Below are 22,922 nucleotides of genomic sequence, written 5' to 3'. Positions count from 1 at the left end.
CCCCACAGAACCCATCTACAGGCAAAAAGAGGGATTCCCCATGGGAGACCCTCTTTCTGCCATCATGTGCAATTTTCTTATGGAGGATTTGGAATAAAAGGCACTCTTACCAGCCCCGGACACATGCAAACCAACGCTATGGAGACGCTACGTAGATGACATTCTAGAAAAAACAAAAACAGGACATACACAACACCTCACAGACCACCTCAACACCATAGACACCACCGGTAACATCAAATTCACTCATGAAGAAGAAACAGATCGATCCATAGCCTTTCTAGACATCAACATACACCACACAGACAACGGAGACATAAAAATAAAAGTACACAGAAAACCCACACACACCGACCAATACCTCCTCTGGACATCAGAACATCCCATAATACATAAACTGTCAGTAGTCAGAACACTATACGAACGCACAACAATAATCACGGACTTGGAGGACATAACACAGGAAGAAAAACACATACAACACGCACTCAAAAAATGTCAGTATCCACAATGGGCAATAACTAAAGGTGCAGAACAGGTAAAAAACAAAAAATACACAACACAGGGGGAAAGAAAAAAACAAACACGGAAACAAGAACCCAGCGGAATGGTGACGTTGCCGTATGTGAGAGGAATTACGGAACACATCAAAAGAGCCATGAAAAAATATAACATAAACACACCTATCAAACCACACACAACACTCCGTCAGATACTGGTTCACCCAAAAGACAGAGTCAACCCGGAAAATAAATGCAACTCTATATACGAGATCCCATGCAAATCATGCAATAAATCATACATCGGGGAGACAGGGAGGAACTTCATCACAAGAAAAACAGAACACAAGAAGGAGTGTGAGAAGGAGACAGCAACAAGACAAACAAGAGCAATAAAACAACAAGCAGAACAGGAACACTACAAGTCAGCCATTACCGACCACTGCAAAAGAGAAAATCACATCATGGACTGGGAAAAGGCCAGAGTCATCCGCACCGAAAAAAACAAACATCAGCGTTGGATCAGGGAGGCCATTGAGATCCGCAAGCGGGGCCCGAGGACTATCAACAGGGACGAGGGAGCCTACATGCTCTCTACCACCTGGAACAGCATTCTGGAGAGGTGAACGGACAGCAGAGGGCGTCACGCCTTCATCCATCAGCTGATAAAGACGCGTCACAACCACACCAGTGACACTCTGATGAAGTACAAGCCGAAACATGTCAGGTAATGCAACCTAAAATATTTTGGTTGAGATAAAAGAACCAGTGAAGTGATCAACAAGTAAAAACAAAATGAACAGTACAACCCACAGAACCAGCTCTCACCGAACCAGCACCCACTCCCATGGAATCAAACTCTCCTGCGAACTTGCCCTACCCCAAAGACTCATCACCCATCAAACTCGGCCCACACTGGCATGTGCAACTGAATATAAGCTGACCAAAGAACCTTGAACGTTGCCTTTTCCGAATGGAGACTTTCTGCTCTTGAGCATGGTCGCACGAAAGGCCCAGCGCTGTATTGTACTTTCCTGAAAACAGAGCTTTCTTAACAAGAATTGTGATTGAACTCAACCAACCTGTGTAAGTCTAATTTCTGCTTCAGTGTCTTAGCATTTTCCTAAACCTGAAGAAATCAAACGAGCACGCAGTGAGTAAATTGGATAACAGGTGATTGGCAATGGCTTTTGCCATGAGGCGCAGATAGCGTGCTCCCTAAATTGTGGACCAGAAATCCAACAGTAGGTTAACGCTACCGTGGCTTGTAGTATTTTGTAGTTATTTTGTATTTAAGTTTTGACCTAACCTCATCCCTGCTGTGTTTGCAGATAAGTAATCTCACGGGGCCCCACCGAGAGATAAAAAACATGAAAGAGTTACAGAATGGGGAGTTGCTGCTTCATGTTATTTATAAAATGTGAAGACTGTACATTAACAATAACGTTTATTCAAGACAGCCTCGGTTGTTTACTCTTGTTTTCCCCCACTATTTACTTTTATCTTGCTTTCTTTTTCCCACCACAAGAAAAAGGCAAAACCTCCTTTAATAACATCACCGAGAGAACGTTTTAAAGCCATTGCAGAATTTGTGGAGAGTGAGTTTTGCTTGTTTTGTTTTTTTACGTATTGTTCTATTCAGTACATTTGAATAGTGCCCTTTGTGCGGTGTTTAACTGCTTTAATGGAATTTTTAGTCTTGAACATTTGTGTACAAAAAACAGCATTGTAAAGCTAAAGTTCCTTTTCATTTTTCACAATTTCTTTTTCAGTTGCACTTTCTGACAGAACACTATGTTTCAATGTCTAATATCTCATGTGGAAAACATGATTTTAACTTAATATTTTGTAGTTGGCCAGAGGATTGCGGATTCAGCGCAACCCAATGTTGTTCATTATCCCGGGACAACATAAATAATGGAATCAACTTGACTGTGGAAATAGCAAAGGGACACACATGTTGGGAAAGCTGTTTTGCATCCTTTGTACATAAGTTATGTTGTGGCAGACCAAAGTTATCCTTGTTCAATTGTCACTTGTGTTATGAGTCACTGGTTGGCAGTCAGAGATTAAAAATGTGATTCTGCCACAATAATATTGCTGTCTTTCATAGTTTTTAGTAGGTGTTCGAATCAACAGTCTCCTGAACATAGTGTTCAAGAACAATGACATGCTCCTATTGTTTTATACACAAGGTAATGGGAAATCTCTGACCTGCTCTTTTTCGGAGCTGTTGTTGCTGGTTTACCATGACATGATGAGTGAACGGTGCACCCTTAAAACCTTGGACTGTGAGGTGGAGGTAAGCGGGAACAACTGTTTTTTGATGTTATCTTTTCATTCTGTGCCATTGTAAGCTCATTGGCCTAGTGGTAGAGTGTCCACCCTGAGACTGGAAGGTTGTGGGTTCAAACCCTGGCCGGGTCATACCAAAGACTATAAAAATGGGACCCATTGCCTCCCTGCTTGGCACTCAGCATTAAGGGTCGGAATTGGGTGTTAGATCACCAAATGACTCCCGAGCGCGGCACCGCTGCTGCTCACTGCTCCCCTCTCCCCCAGGGGATGGATCAAAATCACACGGGGATGGGTTAAATGCAGAGGACAAATTTCACCAGACCCAGATGTGTGTGTGACGATCATTGGGACTTTAACTTTAACTTTTAATAATATTTCCATTCCTGCTTGTTAGGGGGAGATTGGAAATATTATGACTCTTTCTTATGTGATCGAGAGTGAGGACAGAGTTTATCTGAGTAGTGGTCTTGATGCCTACTTGGCAAGTCGATGTGAGTCTCGTATCCATTCCTGCATTTTTCGGGTCTGCGTTCAGGCTTTTGAATGCTGATTGAAATGTTTGACTTAATCCTTCAGATGTGCCCGTGACACCTGAAATATTCGTGAGAACGACAAGCACCTCTACTTCCAGTTTATCAACAGCCTCTACACTCATAGATGAAGACTCCCCCGTGTTCTATCGCACAAAGAAAATTGCGTTTGTCGAGATGCATACTTTGGCATCATCTTCTCCAAGGTATCATTGACGAATGATAATTATATATTGCTGGCATTGGTCCTACCTTTGGTCAGTGTTTTTAACTTTTTAACATGGTTGGAGTCATTTCGCACTAAATGAGCTTGGGCATCTGTTCTTTACAAACCATCTCATGAGTTTGACCCAAATACTTAACTGTACAAAAAAAGACGTTGACATTTGTGAGCTAATTAGATTTTTGATTTCATATATCTTTATTTGAAACATATTTAAAACATTCAAATAGGAACAAAAATAAAACAAAAAACACTTTAAAGTGCCATATCAAATTCACTCAAACAAACAAAAAACCAACAAACTGAAAAAAAGCAACGACAAAGAATGCTCAAAAAGGAGTAGGAGGAAGCAGAGCTTTTTAGATTTCTACGCCTTTCTCACTTAATCCATTAAACTAATAATTCAACCTATAAATGAATAAAACAGAACAGAAGTAGACGCACAGTCCGGCTGACTCTTTTTTCTTTTTCCTTTTTGCCTGTGTATCGTCAGTTTGGCTATTTTTCTTTTCTATTTTTCTTTTTTCTCATACATTTTAAGAAACCAATTTTTATACACTTTTTTGAAAAGTTTTATGTTTGCACTATTGTTGTGCTCATTTTCTAGACCAGGGGTCAGCAACCCAAAATGTTCAAAGATCCAAATTGACACCCAAAAAAAAAAACCCTGTCTGGAGCCGCAAGAATCTAAAACCTTTTCATAAGGCAACATAGACTGTCATGAGCTGTATGCCTACCATTAAAATAAATAAGTAGGCGACAAATACAAAGCAACAAAGCGACGGAAAACGTCGCCCCTGGATAGCCAGCGGACTTTGTTGTGCAGCAGGAGATCGGCATCTAGCAATTCACGGAACTGGCGGTGGTTTAATGCTTTTGCAATTATTTTGTTCACAATATGGATGACAAGGTTCATTACCTCCATATACTCCGGTGGGAATGTTGCAGCACAGCCTCGCAGATGTCCTACCCCCATGTATGGCCTTTTAGTGGTATCAATTCCTTCTTGCGGCCCTGTAGAGTTCACGTACCTGCATAGCAGAGCTGTCTGTTCGATATCGGTCACGTCACACGACTCATCACAGGCAATTGAGAAAGCTGGAGCTGAATTGATGTCCTTGATTTGCTGATCGGTGATATTGTTTGCCATTCAAATTACCATTTCCTTCACTGTTTTTGCGGAGAGAGATGATCAATGATCTCGGTTTTGTTTTTGAAGTCCGAAAATAGGCACTCTGATATTAACGAATGAATCCTTCATGTACTCGTCATCGGTGAATTGTTTTCCCCGCTTTATTATCTCCCGGGCTGCAACAAAACTTGCAGCAGTAGTAGAGTTTGGAGATGCAATCCACTTCTTGAAACTGTTTTTTCGTTCCTCAAATTGCACCTTTCCTCTCAGTTCCAACCGGGTGATCGGCAGCAAATTTAGCATGCTTTAGCTGAAAATGTCGCTCCAAATTGCTCTTCTTGTTATATTTGACAACTTCTCATTGCAAATCAAACATTAAGGCAATCCTTCAGCATTAGCAAAGAAAGCAAATAGTTGAGTCCATTCTTTCTTAAAGCGTATGTAAAGGCACCTTTAACATGTTTTAAAAACCACTCAGAATGTTCGATTATATTCACCTGTATCCAAATAATATTATAGAATTTGAAATAAAATTGCATTCGTGAGCCAAATGCAGTCAATTTGTGTGTATTTCTTGATCTTTCCTGCCCCTGTCATGAACCGCGCCATTCTGGATCACATGCTACCATGACGTAGATGATAGGACTCCCCCCATTGCTTGCCGATTGGAGACAACAAGTTTTGTCTCCAATACTGCACATATAAGCTTAATTTTGTATACAAATTGGTGTTTAAACGTCTGTTCCACGATGGTGAAGGTTTGTGTTGTCCAATTTTGTAGCAATACGCACAAACCCCACAGTTTACATCATTTCCCTGCAACGGAATCTATACGACGACAATGGGTTCTCCTGTATTCTGTATGTAACAACCAAACATCATGGTGTTTATGGTATTTTTTTTACCTGTCATGATTCATAAATCAGAGACATTTACAAGGCACTTTTGAATGAGACACAATAATTGAACACTGACCTGTGGCAAAACCATGAAAGTATGTTTACTGTCAAAATATCATTTTACATTATAATAATATTTCTGGTCATGATATTACAATATAAAAGACAGTCATTCATGAAAATCAGTCAAAGCGTTGGCCACTTGAAACCAGTGTATGGCTGTCCATCAGGGTTAGGGAAGCTGGCCCGTATCTTTCTCACACATCAAGAGGGCAACGGTAGTCTGTGGTGGCGACCAACAACTCCCCAACACCAATGGACCAATTGTCTGTATGCTGTGTGTCTGTATTTTCTGAAAGTACACAAATGTATTTATGAATTCAGGTTTCATTTCTTTGCTCGAGTAAATAATCAATAAGTTAAATCTCTAGATCTAGGTTTATTTTTAGGAGTAAAGCTATACTAATATTACACCTACTCGTGCTGTGGAAAATCCATAGCCTGATGGTACTGTTGCCTGTATTGTAGATAGGCAACTTCCAGCACCCAGTGGCCTAGACAATTGGCCTGGAAACTTGGGTGGTCAGTGATGCACCTTAGTGGGGCCTTATCTGGTTCCAGCTCAGAGTACTGGCTGATCTTATCATCTTTTCAAATTCTTGACAACATGAAGACTCCACAGCAGATGTCATCACAACACATTGTGTACACGAACACCTAGCAAAGTACAATTTAAAATGACACTTTCGAAGTACCCAAAGTTAAACTTACAAAAGAAAAACCATAACAAATAAAACTTACAATAGAAGAGCCATAACGTGGCACTTGACAGCTGTCAGTGTCAAATGCAAATTGTAAACAAGGACCATGTGAAAATTAGGTCAATGCAATCTCCGGTTAGAATATCTTATTTTTTTCCATTTTGCGTGTAGGTATTTACAAGTAGAATAGTTTTAAATTATTCACAATTATTTAGGCAGTTAATTATGGGATATTTTGTTACGGACCAGTCAGTATTTCCAAGCCGATCCTCATTTTCCTGACGATGGCCATGCCCACGACCACGATCATCGCCATTTTCGGTTTGATTTTCTCCCGCTGGGGTACTTCTCACCGGTTCAAATTGGTAGCCTTGTACCTCAAGAAAGAATTCATACTCTTCTTCGTTTTCGTCTGAAGGTGAAGAATTATCTGAGGGAGATTTGTCAGACGACATCGCTTCCACTTCTGTATCCGCCATTATGATTACATGGGCTAAGTAACTCGGCAACGCTCGGCCTCCTGTTATCTACGTCACAGTCACTTCGGCAATTTCCGGGATGAACTTCAACGATCACATACAAACTGTTGATTTTTCATCGATTACTCCTCAATTCGCAATTTTATTCAAAAATTCACAACAGTTTCCAAAAATACAAGTCCATCTTTATCAAATACATTTTGGGACCCCATAGTGTCTTTACATGCCCTTTAAACACTCTGTTCTCATCAGCAATATTCCTCTTTTTGCCATTTGAATACAAGGCCTGTCACTCACACACCTGTTTGTTTACAACTAGCCTGTGCTGTGTCGCTTGCTATGACGCAATTTTGCGCCATTCTGAAATTCTGTATTTTTTATGTATTTACAACGACATACATTTTCTACAGCATAAGAATGTTTGTGTCATGATTACCATCTAAAAACCATATTTCAAAAAACAAAACAAAACAAAAAAACATCTTTTTCCATTTTCACACATTTTTGCAAGAGTTCCAGGGAGCCGCTAGGGGTGTGCTAAAGAGCCGCATGCGGCTCTGGAGCCGTGGGTTGCCGACCCCTGCCTTAACCACTCGTCGACAACAACACACTCTGTGATACACACTGTCCAAATGCATATGGTGAGTATCTCATATTATAAACCAAAACTTGGATCGTTGTCGGTAGGACTCGACCCTGCGAGGGGAAACCCCGATGGATTTCAAGTCCATCACCTTAACTGCTCGGCCACAACAACACAGTAAATAATTATGGGCAAGGTCCTCACATTATCAAAATGCATATGGCGAGGACCTAGCAACACACCAAGAATCTAATACAAAGGCTGTATTGTTGGTGGCAGGATTCGAACATGTGAGGGGAGACCCAATGGATCTCGAGTTCAGCGCCTTAACCATTCGGCCATAACAACACACTCTGTGAATTGCACTGTTCAAATGCATGTGGTGAGTATCTCATATTATAACGAAATTCTAAACAAAAACTTGGATGGTTGCCGGTAGGACTCGACCCTGCGAGGGGAAACCCCGATGGATTTCAAGTCCATCGGCTTAACGCCTTGGCCACAACAACACAGTAAACAATTATGGGAAAGGTCCTCACATTATCAAAATGCCTATGGCGAGGATCGAGCAACACACCGAGAATCTAATACAAAGGCTGTATTGTTGGTGGCAGGATTCGAACATGCGAGGGGAGACCCAATGGATCTCTAGTCCAGCGCCTTAACCACTCAGCCACAACAACACACTCTGTGAATTGCACTGTTCAAATGCATGTGGTGAGTATCTCATATTATAACGAAATTCTAAACAAAAACTTGGATGGTTGTCGGTAGGACTCGACCCTGCGAGGGGAAACCCCGATGGATTTCAAGTCCATCGCCTTAACCACTCGGCCACAACAACACAGTAAACCGTTATGGGCAAGGTCCTCACATTATCAAAATGCATATGGCGAGGACCTAGCAACACACCGAGAATCTAATACAAAAGCTGTATCGTTGGTGACAGGATTCAGACCTGCAAGGGGGGACCCCAATAGATTTCTAGTCCATCGCCTTAACCACTCGGCCACAACAACACACTATGTGATATACACTGTTCAAATGAATGTGGTGAGTGCCTCCTGATACACCACGGGATTTTAATTAAAAGGTGTGGATTGTTGTCTGCAGGACTCAAACCGGCGAGGGGAGGCCCCAAAGAATTTCAAGTCTATCGCCTTAAGCACTCGGCCACAACAACGCGCATTGTTGATGTCCTCACATTGCCAAAATGCATATTGCAAGGATCTAGCAAGAATCTAATTCAAAATCTGAATTGTTGTCAGCAGGATTCGAACCTGCGAGGGGAGTCCCAAATGGATTTCTTGTCCATCGCCTTAACCACTCAGCCACAACGATACACAGTTTAATACACACCGTCCAAATGCATGTGGTGAGTATCCGATATTACACCACGAGATTCTAAACAAAAATTTGGATTGTTGACGGCAGGACACGAACCTGCGAGTGTAGACCCCAATGCATTTCAAGTCCATCGCCTTAACCACTCGGCCACAACAACACAGCAAACAAGTTTGGCCAAGATCCTCACATTGTCAAAATGCATATGGCGAGGTTCTAGCAACAGAACGAGAGTCTAATACAAAGTCTGTATCGCTGTTGGCAGGATTCGAACCCGCGAGGGGAAACTCCAATGGATCTCTAAGTCCTCGACTGAACCACTCAGCCACAACGACATACTGTTCCAATGGATGTGGTGAGTATCTCATATTTCACCACAAGATTCTACGCAAAAACTAGGATCGTTGTCGGCAGGACCCGAACCTGCGAGGGGAGGCCCCAATGGATTTCAAGTCCATTGCCTTAACCACTCGGCCACAACAACACACACTGGGGAGTTCCTCATATTGTCAAAATGCATATTGCGATCAGCTAGCAAGATTCTAATTCAAAATCTGAAACGTTGTCAGCAGGATTCAAACCTGTGAGGGGAGACCCAATGGATCACTAGTCCAGCGCCTTAACCACTCAGCCACAACAACACACTCTGTGATTTGCACTGCTCAAATGCATGCGGTGAGTATCTCATATTATAACGAAATTCTAAACAAAAACTTGGATCGTTGTCGGTAGTACTCGAACCTGCGAGGGGAAACCTCGATGGATTTCAAGTCCATCGCCTTAACCGCTCGGCCACAACAACACAGTAAACAATTATGGGCAAGGTCCTCACATTATCAAAATGCATATGGCGAGGATCTCGCACACCAAGAATCTAATACAAAAGTTGTATCGTTGGTGGCAGGATTCGAACCTGCAAGGGGGGACCCCAATATATTTCTAGTCCATCGCATTAACCACTCGTCCACAACAACACACTATGTGATATACACTGTTCAAATCAATGTGGTGAGTATCTCCTGATACACCACGGGATTCTAATTAAAAGGTGTGGATTGTTGTCTGCAGGACTCAAACCGGCAAGGGGAGGCCCCAAACAATTTCAAGCCCATCATCTTAACCACTCGGCCACAACAAAGCGCATTGTTGGTGTCCTCACATTGGCAAAATGCATATTGCAAGGATCTAGCAAGAATATAATTCAAAATCTGAATTGTTGTCAGCAGGATTCGAACCTGCGAGGGGAGTCCCCAATGGATTTCTTGTCCATCACCTTAACCACTCAGCCACAACGATACACAGTTTAATACACGCCGTGCAAATGGATGTGGTGAGTATCCGATATTACACGAGATTCTAAAAAATTCGGATTGTTCACGGCAGGACACTAACCTGTGAGGGTAGACCCCAATGGATTTCAAGTCCATCGCCTTAACCACTCGGCCACAACAACACAGTAAACAAGTTTGGCCAAGATCCTCACATTGTCAAAATGCATATGGCGAGGATCTAGCAACAGAACTAGAGTCTAATACAAAATCTGTATCGCTGTTGGCAGGATTCGAACTCGCGAGGGGAAACTCCAATGGATCTCTAAGTCATCGACTGAACCACTCAGCCACAACGACATACTGTTCCAATGGATGTGGTGAGTATCTCATATTTTACCACAAGATTCTACGCAAAAATTTGGATCGTTGTCGGTAGGACCCGAACCTGCGAGGGGAGGCCCCAATGGATTTTAAGTCCATTGCCTTAACCACTCGGCCACAACAACACACTCTGTTCAAATGCATGTGGTGAGTATCTCATATTATAACGAAATTCTAAACTCGGATCGTTGTCGGCAGGACTCGAACCTGCGAAGGGCAACCCCGATGGATTTCAAGTCCATCGCCTTAACCGCTCGGCCACAACAATACAGTGAACAATGATGGGCAAGGTACTCACATTATCAAAATGCATATGGCGAGGATGTGGCAACACACCAAGAATCTAATACAAAAGCTGTATCGTTGGTGGTATGATTCGAACCTGCAAGGGGGGACCCCAATAGATTGCTAGTCCATCGCATTAACCACTCGGCCACAACAACACACTATGTCATATACGCTGTTCAATTGAATGTGGTGAGTATCTCCTGATACACCACGGGATTCTAATTAAAAAGTGTGGATTGATGTCTGCAGGACTCAAACCGGCGAGGGGAGGCCCCAAAGAATTTCAAGTCCATCGCCTTAACCACGCGGCCACAACAACACGTATTGTTGATGTCCTCACATTGGCAAAATGCATATTGCAAGGATCTAACGCAAAATATGAATTGCTGTCTGCAGGATTCGAACCTGCGAGTGGAGTCCCCAACGCATTTCTTGGCCAACGCCTTAACCACTCAGCCACAACGATACACACTGTCCAAATGCATTTGGTGAGTATCCGACATTACACCACGAGATTCTACAAAATTTGGATTGTTGACGGCAGGACACGAACCTGCGAGGGTAGACCCCAATCTATTTCAAGTCCATCGCCTTAACCACTCGACAGTAAACAAGTTTGGCCAATGTCCTCACATTGTCAAAATGCATATGGCGAGGATCTAGCAACAGAACGAGAGTCTAATACAAAATCTCTATCGCTGATGGTAGGATTCAAACCCGGGAGGGGAAACTCCAATGGAGCTCTAAGTCATCGACTGAACCACTCGGCCACAACGACATACTGTTCCAACGCATGTGGTGAGTATCTCATATTACACCACAAGATTCTACGCAAAAAAATGGATCGTCGGTAGGACTCCAACCTGCGAGGGGAAACCCCGATGGATTTCATATCCATCGCCTTAACCGCTCAGCCACAAAGACACAGTAAACAATAATGGGCAAGGCCCTCATATTGTCAAAATGCATATGGCGAGGATCTAAACACACCGAGAATCTAATACAAAAGCTGTATCGTTGGTGGCAGGATTTGCACCTGCAAGGGCTGACCCCAATGGATTTTTAGTGCATCGCCTTAACCACTCGGCCACAACATCACACTATGTGATCTACACTGTTCAAATGCAGGTTGTGAGTATCTCCTGATACACCACGGGATTCTAATTAAAAGGTGTGGATTGTTGTCTGCAGGACTCAAACCAGCGAGGGGAGGCCCCAATGGATTCCAAGTCAATCACCTTAACCACTCGGCCACAACAATGCACGTTGTTGAGGACCTCACATTTTCAAAATGCATATTGCAAGGATCTAATTCAAAATCTGAATTGATGTCAGCAGGATTCGAACCTGCAAGGGGAGACCCCAATGGATTTCTTGTCCATCGCCTTAACCACTCGGCCACAACAACACACAGTGTAATACACACCGTCCAAATGCATGTGGTGAGTATCCGATATTACACCACGAGATTCTAAACAAAGATTTGGATCGTTGACGGCAGGACCCGAACCTGCGAGGGTAGACGCCAACGGCAGCGTGCGGGACGCATTAAGTTAAAGTCTAACTTAGTTAAAGTCCCAATGATCGTCACACACGCATCTGGGTGTGGTGAAATTTGTCCTCTGCATTTAACCCATCCCCGTGTGATTTTGATCCATCCCCTGGGGGAGAGGGGAACAGTGAGCAGCAGCCGTGCCGCGCTCGGGAATCATTTGGTGATCTAACCCCCCAATTCCAACCCTTAATGCTGAATGCCAAGCAGGAAGGCATTATTATAGTCTTTGGTATGACCCGGCCAGGGTTTGAACCCACAACCTTCCAGTCTCAGGGCAGACACTCTACCACTCGGCCACTGAGCTGGTATGGTTATGGTTACATCGCCGTCGTTAAAAATCAGCAAATATTCCAAAAGCTGGCATTTATTTTCAAAAATTTCAGTGGACCTCCCTTGCCATCCCTTTCGCCATTTTTGTTCGATCGCGCAACTGCAGCGCGCCACCGAACGCGCAACCGTAGCGCGCCGAAGACCGCACAACTGCAGCGCGATGGTTCCATCATTGTGACGGAGCCATCGCTGAAATTTAGAAAATATTTCAAAAGTCCTGATGTACTTTCCAAAATTTAAGTTGACACGTGCACTCATAGGAGGCAGGTGAGGCAGTGCCTCACCTTGCCACCAGGGGCGGTAAAGGGCTCAACATGGTTTCCTCAGCTGTCACCATAAGTTGTTAAAAAATGAATAATATAATAAAACATAATATAATATCTGTCCTGTGGTCTATGCTTTTAATGCAATTTTGGTGTGTTTCCTATACATTTGGATCATTTTCATAGTCAAAATAGCTGTATTTCTTGTTCAAATAACAACGGGAGACGAGAATCATGGAGGCTAAGGCAGTGACAGGTTGTGCCTCTCAGGGCGTGCGTGTGAGAGTGTGCACCACTCACACACTGTACTGAGCGCGTGCAAACGGCGCGTGCTTGCAGTCAGCGGGAAAATACGAGCCTTGAAGCAGCCAGTACCTTTGCCTAGAAGATGGGGCGATAGTGAGCCTGCGGCTAATAGTTCACGACACGAGTAAATGCGAGAGTAAATTAAGAAGAAAAAAAAGAAAAGAAAAACAACCAACAACATTTGGTGCTAACGCGTTGCTATTTGGCTTTATTTTCCCTGAAAATGGAGGATATAATCTCGAAAATAAGAAATTTTTCAAAACTTGACTTTCAGTCAAAGCAAGAAATCATAAGTAAGGGAAGACCAACGCCAGATTTGCGAGGATTAATTCAAACTACGGGCCTCCCGGGACGGACTACAACACGTTCGCTTCAAAAGGATTGGTACTCTAAAAAAGACTGGCTTTGTGGTTGTGCTGCCAAAAATCGACTTTATTGCTTTCCCTGTCATCGAGATCTTCGTCCAGAAGGACAGGAGAATGGACTTCATTTACAAGTAAAGGTAAGAATACTGCAGTGGTGTGTTTAAATGTACAGTGGTGTGTTTAAAATGTTATTAAATTGAATCAAGAATGGGATAACAACCATGTATGCATGTAAATCTGACTTGTGAGTCAGTGCCTTAGCGTCATACAGTACGTTTGTAAATCTGACCCTGAGTCAGTGCCTCACCAACCCCAACCCTCACCGCAGGTCACTGGTGCGCAGGGAGCTTAATGTGGTCCGATCGCGCAACCGCAGCGCGCCGGGCGCTCACTGTCGCTGACGCAAGTAGCTGCACCGAGAGGGTGCTGCGCCGAGAGGACGCTCCGCCGATAGGGCACTGCGGCAAGAGGGAGCGCGCGCTGCGAGTGCTGCGGCGAGAGGGTGCGCTGAGGGTGCGCCGAGAGGGCGCGCGTGCACTGCTAGGGCGTCGCGAGAGAGCCCCCCTCGCGGCGCCTTTGTGGCACGCTCAGGATGCGGCGTGGCGCCCTCTCAGCCCGACGTCCACTTGGCGCAGCGCAGTGGCGTAGCCAAGCCGGGGCGAGCCGGGGTGGCGCCCCGGTTAGGACTCCCTGCGCCCCGGTTGAAAAAAATCGAGCTTTTTCGATTCTTCATTTTCATGCCGTTTTTTTCTTTCGGTCTTGCGCGAATGTGCTTGCGCTATTCTATGTGCGCGATGTTATCCATTCACCGTTTGCCTCCCGGACCCGGATGTTGTTTTAGCGATCAGCGAACGGCGTGGGTGATGTTCGATTTTTTTTCCTGTGGGCGCGCGCCCCTACTGGAAAAATTCCTGGCTACGCCACTGGCGCAGCGCCCTCTCCGCGCAGCACGCGCGCCCTCTCGGCGCCATCCCCTCTCGGCGCAGTGCGCGCGCGCCTTCTCGGCGCAGAACGGAGCAGCGCGGCGCCCTTTCGGCGCAACCCCTCTTGACTCGGTGCTCTCTCGCCGTGACGCCCTCCATCCGCGGCGTCCTCTTAGCGCAGCTCCTTCTCAGCGCGGAGCGGGGCCCTATGGGAGAGGTGCTGCACGCCGATCTCTCGGCGTGGCGACTTCTCCGCGTCCTCGCGGCGTACTCCAGACGCGACGCAGCGCTCTTTCGGCGCGACGCATCGCCCTCTAAACGCGGCGTCCTCTCGGCGTGGCACACCCTCAGCCAACCCTCTCGTCGCAGCGTGCGTGCCCAAATTTAAGTGCTCTCTCGCCGTGACGGCCTCCATCTGCGGCGTTCTCTCAGCGCGGCTCCTTCTCAGCGTGGAGCGGGGCCCTATAAGAGAGGTGCTGCGCGCCGATCTCTCGTCGCGGCGACCTCTCGGCGTCCTCGCAGCGTTCTCGGGCGGGATCCAGCGCCCGCTCGGCGCGATGCAGCGCTCTCTCGGCGCGGCGCCTTCTCAGCGGGGCGCCCTCTCGGCGCGGCATACCCTCGGCCCACCCTCTCGTTGCAGCGTGCGTGCCCTCTCGGCGCAGCGCACGCGCCCTGTTGGCGGACCCTTGGCGCGCCCTCTCGCCGAAGCGCTCGCAGTGCGCGATCCCTCTCGGGGCAGTGCCCTCTCAGTGCAGCGTCCTCTCGGCGCAGCACCCTCTCGGCGCAGCGCCCTCTCTGCGCAGCGCCCTTTTGGCGCAGCGCACCCTCGGCCCGCCATCACGGCACAGCGCGCCGCCGACCAAGCAACTGCTGCGCGCTGGCCGCGTTATTGTGACAGAGCCGTCGCTGAATCTTAGAAAATATTTTCAAAGTCCTGATGTACTTTCCAAAATTAAAGTGGACCTCAGAGGACAACTGAGGGCGCCCACGCGGCGAGGGGACCTCTCGGCGCGGCGACCTCTCGGCGCGGCGACTTCTCGTCGTGGCGACTTCTCGGCGTCCTCGCGGCGTTCTCGGGACGCGATCCAGCGCCTTCTCGGCGCGATGCAGCGCTCTCTCGGCCCGGCGCCTTTTAGCGCGGCGCCCTCTCGGCGCGGCATACCCTCGGGCCACTCGTTGCAGCGTGCGTGCCCTCTCGGCGCAGCGCACGCGCCCTGTTGGCAGACCCTTGGCGCGCCCTCTCGCCAAAGCGCTCGCAGTGCGCGATCCCTCTCGGGGCAGTGCCCTCTCAGTGCAGCGTCCTCTCGGCGCAGCGCGCGTGCGCGCCCTCTGGGTGCAGCGTACTTGCCGCGCAGTGCGAACGCCCTGTCGGAGCTGCGCTCTCTCGGCGCAACGTGATCGCGCCATTTCGGCGCACCCTTGGCGCGCCCTATCGGCGCAGCCCTCGCAGCGCGCGCGCACTCTCGGTCCAGCGCCCTACCGGCGCAGGGCCCTCTCGGCGAAGCGCCCTCTCGGCGCGGCTCGTGGGCCCTCTCGGTGCAGGGCCCTCCCGGCACATTTCCGTCTGACCGCGCCATTTTTAGTTGATCGTGCAACTGTAGCGCGCCGCCGACCGGGCAACCGTATAGCGGGCCGCCAACCGCACAACAGCAGCGCGCTGGTCACATTATTGTGACAGAGCCGTCGCTGAATCTTAGAAAATATTTTCAAAATCCTGATGTACTTTCCAAAATTAAAGTGGACTTCAGAGGACAACTGAGGGCGCCCACGCGGCGCGGCGACCTCTCGTCGCGGCGACCTCTCGGCGTCCTCGCGGCGTTCTCGGGACGCGATCCAGCGCCCTCTCGGCGCGATGCAGCGTTCTCTCGGCCCGGCGCCTTCTCAGCGCGGCGCCCTCTCGGCGCGGCATACCCTCGGGCCACCCTCTCTGCGCAGCGCCCTTTTGGCGCAGCGCACCCTCGGCCCGCCATCACGGCACAGCGCGCGCAGCGCGTGTAGCGGCGCAGCACAGAGCACGGAGCAGCGCGGCGCCCTTTCGGCGCAATCCCTCTTGACGCGGCGCTGTCTCGCCGCGGCGCCTTCCAATCCGCGGCGACCTCGCGGCGCGGCGCCCTCTCTGCGCGGCGCTCTATCGGAGAGGCGCGGTGCGCCGCTCTCTCGGCGTGGCGACTTCAAATATAGAAAATAATCCAAAATTGGAGCTTACATCCAAGCGGGAGAGGATGATTAGTCGGCATTTCCGTCCGACCGCGCAACCGCAGCGCGCGGACGCATTATGGTTACATCGCCGTCGTTAAAAATTAGCAAACATTCCAAAAGCTGGGATTTACTTTCGAAAATTTCTTTGGACCTCCCTGCGCCGAGAGGAAGCGCGCTGATAGTGCTGCGGCGAGAGGGTGCGCTAGGGTGCGCCTAGAGGGCGCGCGTGCGCTGCTAGGGAGCCGCGAGAGAGCGCCCTCGCGGCGCCTTTGCGGCGCCCTCTCGGCCCGACGTCCACTCGGCGCGGCGCCCTCTGTGCAGCACGCGCGCCCTCTCGACACCGCACCCTCTCGGCCGAGTGCGTGCGCGCCCTCTCGGCTCACCCTCGGCGCGCCCTCTCGCAGCAGCGCTCGCAGTGCGCGATCCCTCTCGGCGCAGTGCCCTCTCGGCCCAGCGTCCTCTCGGCGCAGCACCCTCTAGGCGCAGCGCATGTAATGATATGAGCAAACGGAGATCTGCCTATCATTGTTTATGTGAATGTAACATGTACCTCCGGACAGCAGAGGGCGCTTGTAAGATGGAGAAAATGAAGATGACGAGAGAGAAGTAAAATGTCCCGGGCTGTAGACTGGATGTGATTAAGCGTGTGGAAAGAAAGTCAAAGTTCTTCTTCCTCAATATACGGTTTGGCTATTAAAAACCCACAAAGAAAAAAACAACACATGGTGTCAGAAGATGGTATTGGGGAAAAAGACGGATGCAAGTGTTGACTACAAGGACGAGTCACCAGGCAAGCTAACTACTAGCCACCGAACTAACGATAGCGACGCATCAGCTTAGCAGTGGACGTTGTGTTGCTAAGCCGCTGTGTGAAAAAGAGCGACGACAACATGGACGGCTTACATCCACTGGCTACCCTTCAGCTTACTGGGAACGTGGCTGAGAATTGGAGGAGATTTAAGCAGCGCTTTGCTTTGTACTTATCAGCTCAGTGGCCTAGTGGTAGAGTGTCCGCCCTGAGACTGGAAGGTTGTGGGTTCAAACCCCGGCCGGGTCATACCAAAGACTATAAAAATGGGACCCATTGCCTCCCTGCTTGGCACTCAGCATTAAGGGTTGGAATTGGGGGGTTAGATCACCAACTGATTCCCGAGCGCGGCATGGCTGCTGCTCACTGCTCCCCTCTCCCCCAGGGGATGGATTAAAATCACACGGGGATGGGTTAAATGCAGAGGACAAATTTCACCACACCCAGGTGTGTGTGTGACGATCATTGGGACTTTAATCTTTAAAATTAATTAATCAGCAATGGGACTTGACGAGGCAAGTGACAAAAAGCAAGCTGCAGTGTTTTTTTTACACGTGGTGGGTGAGGACGCACTGGAAGTTTATAATATCTTTACGTTTGCTGATGGAGATACAATGAAGCTAGATAAGATAATGGAGTATTTTGAAGCTTACTGCACACCGAAGAGAAGTGTCATGCTGTCCGGTTTTGTAGGTTGTTTTGTTTTGTCTTGTCCGTCATGTTCTAACTTCCTGTTTTATTTTGTACATCACATTCCAGATCACTGGTCCTTCCGCTGCACGCTCGTTCACTTGACCTCCCCGTTTGTTAACCACGTACACCTGTGTCGTCCGCCCTGATTGTCTGCACCTGTGTCCTTCCCCTTCTGTGTGTGTATTTAGCCTGCGTCTTCCCCTTGTCCTCTGCCAGTGCGTCTTGCAAGCCATGACCACCAGCGACTCCATAGCCACGGATTTAGCCCTTGATTGCCTTGCTCACAGAGACCTTTTTGTCCACGCTTTGTGGATTGTGCGTGAGACCTTGCCTTGGTTTTTTCCTCAGTTTGAGGCCCCTTTGTTTTTGCCCTTTTTCCCTCAGTTTGAGGCGCCTTTGTTTTTGCCTTTTTTCCCTCAGTGTGAGGCACCTTTGTTTTTGGAGCGGTCATCCGCCGAAGAAATAAAACACCTTGAACTGTCGAAACTCTGCGTTCGAGTCCTCTCCCTGCCTGAGCCTGACAGTACGCACTGGCCAGACATGGACTCGGCAGAGTCGGAACAGTTGGCTGCCACAGTGCGCTCCCAGGCATCGACGCTGGCCCAACACCAGCAGCAGGTCAGTGCCTTGGGAGTGGATGTCCGTGAGATCCGGGCAACCCAAGAGGAATTCAGAGCGGCGGTGGCCGCCCAGGTGGAATCGCTGGGCCGACAGATGCAGGGCATTGTCACGCTGCTGACCGCTGGACCAACAGCGACCCCCAGTCCGCCAGTGCCCCCCCCGACCGAGCGGCCGATTCCCGCCCCCATGACAATGGGAGTCAGGCTGGCTCCCCCGGAACGATACGCTGGGGAACCCGGGGGCAGCAAGGCATTCGTCACCGGGTGTGACATGCAATTCGAGCGGTCTCCAGGCGATTTCCCCACCGAGCGCTCCCGGGTGGCCTACATGATCTCTTACCTGACAGGAAGAGCCCGGGCGTGGGCAATGGCAGAATGGGCCCGGGATTCCGTCACCTGCCGATCTCTCGCCGCGTTCGTCGAAGCCCTGCGCATGGTGTTCGATCCTGTCTCCTCGGACCGTGAAAAAGCGCGGGAGCTGAGCCAGCTGTCCCAGGGGCGTGAGTCAGTCAGCGACTACGCGATCCGCTTCCGCACTCTGGCCACAGAATGCGGGTGGAACCAGATGGCCCTGTATGATATCTTCCTCAAGGGTCTTTCTGGAACCATCCAGGACCAGCTCGTTCCCCTCGATCTCCCCGCTGACCTCGACGCGCTCATCGCGCTGGCTGTCCGCACCGACAATCGCCTGCAGGAAAGAAAGAGGCAGCGCGCAAGCCGGAGCGCTTCCGTCTTCCCCCCCTCGGCCGGGTTGGCATCGCCGCACCTCGAGATCCCGCACCAACCATCGAACACGGCACTGCCACCGCCCGGGGCGGAACCCATGCAACTCGGCAGAGCCAAGTTGAGCGCCGAGGAGAAGCAGCGCCGACGCCAGGAAGGTCGTTGCTACTACTGCGGCGCTCTGGGACATATCGTCGGCTCCTGCCCCGAGAAACAAACCATGAAGGTAAGCGCCTTCTCCGGCAGCCCGCGGAAGGTTCGGACCCTACCCATCGGCACGCTTACATACCTTGGGAAAATCACCCAGCTCGGGGTGCTAATTGACTCCGGGGCAGATGAGAGTATGATCGACTGGACTTTTGCTCGGAGGCTGGGAATAAGAACTGAACCGCTAGCCACGACCGTGAAAGCCGAGGCACTCAATGGTCAGGCGCTTTTTGAGATAACCCATGTAACCGAACCTCTCTCACTATCTTTCGGGACTCATCACGAGAAAGTCCGACTACATGTGATAACCTCCCCCAAGAATCCAATTATACTCGGGTACCCGTGGCTGTCGCTCCACAATCCAACCATGGACTGGGCGTCCGGGGAGATAAGGGGATGGGGACCCAGTTGCCAAGAGTCATGTGTCGCACCTAAACCCCCGATCAGCCTTAACCGTAGCTCTGACTCCGAAACCCCTGATCTCACCGGTGTACCAGTCTGTTACCACCAACTCGCGGAAGCATTTAGCAAAGCCAAGGCTAGCTCGCTACCGCCCCACCGTCCGTACGACTGCGCTATAGAGCTTCTGCCTGGGGCTACGATACCCAAGGGGAGGCTTTATTCCCTCTCGGAACCCGAAAAACAAGCTCTGAATGAGTACATAGACGCGTCACTTAAGGCGGGATTGATCAGACCTTCGTCCTCCCCTGCAGGGGCCGGTTTTTTCTTTGTGGGCAAGAAAGACGGTACCCTACGTCCCTGTATAGACTACAGTCCCCTCAACCAAATCACCATTAAGAATCGATATCCCCTTCCACTCATGGCGACGGTATTCGATCAGTTGCAGCAAGCCCGGGTTTTTACCAAATTAGACTTGCGTAACGCTTACCATCTCGTGCGCATCCGGGAGGGCGATGAATGGAAGACGGGATTCAACACTCCCCGGGGACACTTTGAATACCGCGTGATGCCGTTCGGTCTCACCAATGCCCCCGCTGTTTTCCAGGCCATGATTAACGATGTTCTGAGAGACTTTATAGACCGTTTTGTTTATGTATATTTGGATGACATCCTGATCTATTCTCCGGATATGGAGACCCATGAGAACCATGTAAAGTCAGTCCTGCAACGCCTCCTGGACCATCACCTTTACGTGAAGGCGGAGAAGAGCGAGTTCCACGTCGACACTATTTCCTTCCTTGGCTTCATCATACACCCCGGTAAGGTCCAAATGGACCCAGCCAAAGTAAGCGCCGTAACCCAATGGCCCAGACCCGATAACCGCAAAAAGGTGCAGCAATTTCTAGGCTTTGCTAACTTCTACAGACGTTTCATCCGAGGTTTCAGTGCCACAGCGGCCCCGCTGCATGCTCTGACTTCTCCAGCCGCCCCCTTCCGTTGGACGGCGGAAGCAGAGGCTGCCTTCCAGGAGCTAAAGAGGCGATTCAGCACCGCCCCGATCCTCACACTGCCCGACCCCTCTCGTCAGTTCGTGGTGGAGGTTGACGCCTCCAGTCGAGGAATCGGCGCCGTCCTGTCCCAAAGGTCACCAGAGGACAACAAGCTTCATCCGTGCGCCTACCTGTCCCGGCGGATGACCCCCGCCGAACAGAACTACGACGTGGGTGATCGAGAATTGTTGGCGGTGAAGCAGGCGCTCGAGGAGTGGAGACACTGGCTGGAGGGAGCCCAACAACCATTCTTAGTATGGACGGATCATAAGAACTTGCAGTACCTCAAGAACGCAAAACGGCTGAACTCACGCCAGGCTCGTTGGTCGCTCTTTTTCAATCGTTTCAATTTCACCCTGTCCTACAGACCGGGAGCAAAGAACGTCAAACCTGATGCCCTGTCCCGCGTCTACAGTCCGGATCCGGAGGCCAAGGAGCCCGAACCCATTCTTCGTCCTCACTGTGTGGTAGGGGCCGTTACCTGGCCCGTAGAAGACCAAGTAAAGCAGGCCAACGGTGACGCACCACCCCCTGACAACTGCCCGACGAATCGTCTTTTTGTGCCGCCCGAGCTGCGTTCCCGAGTCGTCCACTGGGGACACACCTCCCGGCTCGCCTGTCATCCCGGCGTTCGACGAACCCTGTACGTTGTGCAGCAGCGATTCTGGTGGCCCTCCATGGCGGCCGACGTCAGGGAGTACGTGGCAGCCTGCTCAGTCTGTGCGCGCAACAAGAACACCCCCGGCACCCGGGTGGGGTTGCTGCAACCCCTCCCCATTCCCTCCCGTCCCTGGGCCGACCTCTCTGTAGATTTTGTCACTGGGCTTCCCGTTTCCAAGGGGAAGACCACGATACTCACTGTGGTGGACCGGTTCTCCAAAATGGCCCATTTCATTGCCCTGCCCAAATTACCCTCAGCAAAGCGAACAGCCGAAGTCCTCATGGACCATGTTTTTAGAGTACACGGATTCCCGCGGACTGTCACATCGGATAGGGGGCCCCAATTCGTGTCTCGCTTCTGGAAAGAGTTCTGCAGACACATAGGAGCCACCGTGTGCCTCACTTCGGGCTATCACCCGGAGGCGAACGGCCAGGCGGAGCGCGTCAATCAGCAGCTGGAAACAGGCCTCCGCTGCCTGGTGGCCCAGAACCCCTCCTCCTGGAGTAAGAACCTGATCTGGGTGGAATACGCCCATAACTCCCTCCCTACCACTGCTACGGGGATGTCCCCTTTCATGTGCGTCTTTGGCTATCAGCCCCCGGTCTTCCCTGACAATGAGCCAGAGGTGTCGGTGACCTCGGCGCGCGCCGTGGTGAGACGATGCCGTCGCATCTGGGCGGCGGCGCGTGCCACGCTGGTCCGCCAGGGGGACCGAGTGAAGAGGATGGCCGACCGGAGACGACGGCCGGCGCCCGCCTACCAGCGGGGCCAACGGGTCTGGCTGTCCGCTCGGGATCTTCCGCTCCAAGTGGGCTCCAGGAAGCTGGCCCCCCGTTTTGTGGGGCCTTTTCCCATCTCCAAGGTCGTGAATCCGGCCGCTGTACGGCTTCGCCTGCCCCGGTCCCTCGCTGTGCATCCCACCTTCCACGTCGGGAAGATCAAGCCGGTCAGGGAGAGTGAGATGGTGCCGGCTCCCGAGCCGCCTCCGTCTCCGCGGACTGTGGGGGGTGGGCCTGCGTACACGGTCAAGGAACTACTGGACGTGCGCAGGAGGGGACGAGGCTGGCAGTTCCTGGTCGACTGGGAGGGTTATGGGCCAGAGGAGCGGCAATGGGTGCCGCGCAGTTTT

General features: G+C 50.0%; 1 long non-coding RNA gene and 5 other non-coding genes across 6 annotated transcripts; all 6 read right to left on the bottom strand.

Moving 5' to 3' along the window:
- Positions 1 to 5,659: 5,659 nt before the first annotated feature.
- On the bottom strand, positions 5,660 to 6,149 carry LOC119120110. Its single transcript, XR_005097459.1, has 2 exons — positions 6,061 to 6,149; positions 5,660 to 5,934 (listed from the first exon to the last, which is right to left on the bottom strand). It is a non-coding gene; the product is annotated as an uncharacterized LOC119120110 (long non-coding RNA).
- A 2,018-nt stretch (positions 6,150 to 8,167) lies between these two features.
- trnas-uga lies at positions 8,168 to 8,249 on the bottom strand. Its single transcript has one exon. It is a non-coding gene; the product is annotated as a tRNA-Ser (tRNA).
- A 902-nt stretch (positions 8,250 to 9,151) lies between these two features.
- On the bottom strand, positions 9,152 to 9,233 carry trnas-uga. Its single transcript has one exon. It is a non-coding gene; the product is annotated as a tRNA-Ser (tRNA).
- A 1,211-nt stretch (positions 9,234 to 10,444) lies between these two features.
- Positions 10,445 to 10,526, bottom strand: trnal-uaa. The gene has a single exon. It is a non-coding gene; the product is annotated as a tRNA-Leu (tRNA).
- Positions 10,527 to 10,587: 61 nt separating this feature from the next.
- On the bottom strand, positions 10,588 to 10,669 carry trnas-uga. The gene has a single exon. It is a non-coding gene; the product is annotated as a tRNA-Ser (tRNA).
- Positions 10,670 to 12,015: 1,346 nt separating this feature from the next.
- Positions 12,016 to 12,097, bottom strand: trnas-aga. The gene has a single exon. It is a non-coding gene; the product is annotated as a tRNA-Ser (tRNA).
- Positions 12,098 to 22,922: the final 10,825 nt, after the last annotated feature.

This window comes from Syngnathus acus, chromosome 3 (assembly GCF_901709675.1).
Source record: "Syngnathus acus chromosome 3, fSynAcu1.2, whole genome shotgun sequence".
NCBI classification, from domain to species: Eukaryota; Metazoa; Chordata; class Actinopteri; order Syngnathiformes; family Syngnathidae; genus Syngnathus; species Syngnathus acus.
Note: the sequence above shows the minus strand (reverse complement) of the source record. Positions and strands in the feature narration are given on the sequence as shown.